Here is a 3903-nt window from a genome sequence, read left to right on the forward strand (position 1 = left end):
GTTTCCTTACAGATGTATAGCTAATTAGGCAGTTTACTCTCCTCTTGATACAAGGAGTCAACCCATATTATGATACATTACACGCGGCCACATTTATAAACAAGTGATATTAATAGGGAAGTGACATGCCACTCAATGTGAATAGTGCTTAGGGCGGGGGTGTCTCAGTGGAAAGCTCAAATACGGGCAGGAGTTTGAGTCCTGTGAAGAGCTCCGCGGAGCTCAACACCACGCGGAGCTCCACGTGGTGAGAGAGAGAGAGAATACAGGGGGCGGGGTTGACCATGGCTTGTGGACTTGCCATCAAATTATAACGCTGGATGGGGAAATTTGTCAATCATCTATGATAGTTTAATGTGTCTGTCCTTCACACAGCAGTCCTCCTCTTGCGTGCACACACACACACACACACACACACACACACACACACACACACACACACACGGAACCAAAGAGCCAGAGCTCAACCCCCGCAAACACAACTAGGTGAGTTCACACACACACACACACACACACACACACACACACACACACACACACACACACACACACACACACACACACACACACACACACATCGGTGGATGAGGATGACCAAGTACCCAGCTTCAGTAAAATAGATGATGAATAATCTCTGATACAGAGAGTAAAAGTGATGGTACTGACTCTAGGCTCAGAACTAGGGCCTACACTCTAGGCTCAGCACTAGGGCCTACACTCTAGGCTCAGAACTAGGGCCTACACTCTAGGCTCAGCACTAGGGCCTACACTCTAGGCTCAGAACTAGGGCCTACACTCTAGGCTCAGCACTAGGGCCTACACTCTAGGCTCAGCACTAGGGCCTACACTCTAGGCTCAGAACTAGGGCCTACACTCTAGGCTCAGCACTAGGGCCTACACTCTAGGCTCAGCACTAGGGCCTACACTCTAGGCTCAGCACTAGGGCCTACACTCTAGGCTCAGCACTAGGGCCTACACTCTAGGCTCAGCACTAGGGCCTACACTCTAGGCTCAGCACTAGGGCCTACACTCTAGGCTCAGCACTAGGGCCTACACTCTAGGCTCAGCACTAGGGCCTACACTCTAGGCTCAGCACTAGGGCCTACACTCTAGGCTCAGCACTAGGGCCTACACTCTAGGTTCAGCACTAGGGCCTACACTCTAGGCTCAGCACTAGGGCCTACACTCTAGGCTCAGCACTAGGGCCTACACTCTAGGCTCAGCACTAGGGCCTACACTCTAGGCTCAGCACTAGGGCCTACACTCTAGGCTCAGCACTAGGGCCTACACTCTAGGCTCAGCACTAGGGCCTACACTCTAGGCTCAGCACTAGGGCCTACACTCTAGGCTCAGCACTAGGGCCTACACTCTAGGCTCAGCACTAGGGCCTACACTCTAGGCTCAGCACTAGGGCCTACACTCTAGGCTCAGCACTAGGGCCTACACTCTAGGCTCAGCACTAGGGCCTACACTCTAGGCTCAGCACTAGGGCCTACACTCTAGGCTCAGCACTAGGGCCTACACTCTAGGCTCAGCACTAGGGCCTACACTATTCCTAAAAAAATATCCTACACGAAGAAATAACCTCTTATCAATATTTTGATAAAATAGGAACACATGCGACAAAAAAATAAAATCACTGAACGATCTGGATAATCTTCAAGGATAATTGGTTAAATGGTAACTAGAATTCAATCCATGTAAATGCAATGTAACGGAAATAGCCAAGCCAAGCTCCTTATATCCAAGCACCAGGAGCTCACATAAATATATATTTAGTATATACAACAATTGGTATTCATAAGAAAATCCTTTAAGGGAGGAGCATTGTACGCGACATATATAAGACCCATTCTGGAGTATGCCGACCCAGTGTGGAACCCCCCCACCCCCCTAACGAAACCATACTTGAATCCAATGGTCCTTACCAGAACTGTGAGGGGGTTATAAGAGGGAGCTGAACCTCACCACACTTAAAAGACTGACTAGAAGAGCCATGATAACAACATACAAAATTCTTCGGAGGAAATTTTTTAGGTGAGTAAAGAGGAAAGGCTCAGCTTAAACGTAGAAGCCAGGAACAATAATGGTGAGTTGAGGCACAGATGAACCGTAAAAAAATGTTAGAAAACCCCATTTTCATACACATAAGAATGGTAAGCAAAAAGGAATGGGCTCCAAGAACTAACACTCGACCCCCTGCCATACCACACAGGTGACACGCGGGCTCTACCTCCTGGGCCCCACACCCACCAACAACGACACTCTGCTCTTTCTCAACATAAAAATATACGAATAATCTACGCAAATAGCAGTGGCGCCCAAAATATATATTGAGTCAGACATGCAGGACAGTTGCACTCGTCAGTAATTGTTGTTGTTAAAGATTCGCTACTTGGAAGTAGCACGGGCTATGGTGAGCCCGTAGATAGTTATTTTAGCACTCGTCAGTAATTGCAATAGTTACAGCACCCTCCCCCCCAGCAACTTGCTCCCTCGATAATAACAATATACTTGTATTAATAATTAAGGCAATTCTTATTTACAGCCATTAATAACGATGACTTAATGTCGCCGTTAACTAGTTAATGTTAGGAGACCTGCAGGGGTGTGTTGGGGGGGGGCCCTGAGCTGTGGGGGGCCCCTGAGCTGTGGGGGGCCTCTGAGCTGTGGGGCTCCTGAGCTGTGGGGGGCCCTGAACTGTGGGGCCCCTGAACTGTGAGGGGCCCCTGAGCTGTGAGGGGGCCCCTGAGCTGTGGGGGGGCTATTGAGCTGTGGGGGGGCTACTGAGCTGTGGGGGGCCCCTGAGCTGTGGGGGGCCCTGAGCTGTGGGGGGCCCTGAACTGTGGGGCCCCTGAACTGTGGGGGGCCCTGAGCTGTGGGGGGCCCTGAACTGTGGGGCCCCTGAACTGTGGGGGGCCCTGAGCTGTGGGGGGGCCTGAACTGTGGGGCCCCTGAACTGTGGGGCCCCTGAACTGTGGGGCCCCTGAGCTGTGGGGGCTCTTGTATTCCAGATTCCCACTGTAGTCCAAGCTATAATGTCCGTTTGTTCTAGTCGGCTGAGCGGACAGCACGCTGGACTTGTGATCCTGTGGTCCCGGGTTCGATCCCGAGCGCCGGCGAGAAACAATGGGCAGAGTTTCTTTCATCCTATGCCCCCTGTTACCTAGCAGTAAAATAGGTACCTGGGTGTTAGTCAGCTGTCACAGGCTGCTTCCTGGGGGTGGAGGCCTGGTCGAGGACCGGGCCGCGGGGACACTAAAGCCCCGAAATCATCCCAAGATAACCTCAAGATAACCTACACTCTGACTATGCCTTCTTACACCTGCTGCTTCAGTCACTTCCTCTTATATGGGCTCCAATATTTTAACCCTCTAAAAACGCCCTTCCTCACTCACTGAGAGGCGGGGCCCAAGAGTCGTAGCTCCGCCGCTGATACAACTTGGTGAGGACATAATGGGAAAGGGGTAAAAAGCATTAGGAAATCACCATATAACACCAGGGAACGTAGACTATATTCTGCGTTAGACCACCAGGCAACATGGCGTCCAATATGGCGGAATGGTGTAAAATCACAGAGTGTGGGTAGGGGAGGGTGGCGACAACGTGGTGGTGGAAGGGGGGTAAGGGAAAGGGGGTAAAGGGGAAGGGAAGATGGGTAAGGGGGATGGGAGAGTGGCAGCAGAGGACACGACAAGGTCCGCCCTTCGGGGCACTACTAACCTTGGTGCCCCAACACGGCGTGTTATGTGGACCTGAATAACGTCTCTTCATTTTGCCCCGGTTTCCCGCGCACCTTTTTTTTGTGTGTGTGTATATATATATATATGTATATGTTTGGTGCGTGGTGAGTGTGTGACGCCTGTTGCTGGGTCGCTGGTGGGGCGTGAGGATGCTTCCCCT

This window comes from Procambarus clarkii, chromosome 35 (genome assembly GCF_040958095.1).
Source record: "Procambarus clarkii isolate CNS0578487 chromosome 35, FALCON_Pclarkii_2.0, whole genome shotgun sequence".
In the NCBI taxonomy this organism is placed as follows: Eukaryota; Metazoa; Arthropoda; class Malacostraca; order Decapoda; family Cambaridae; genus Procambarus; species Procambarus clarkii.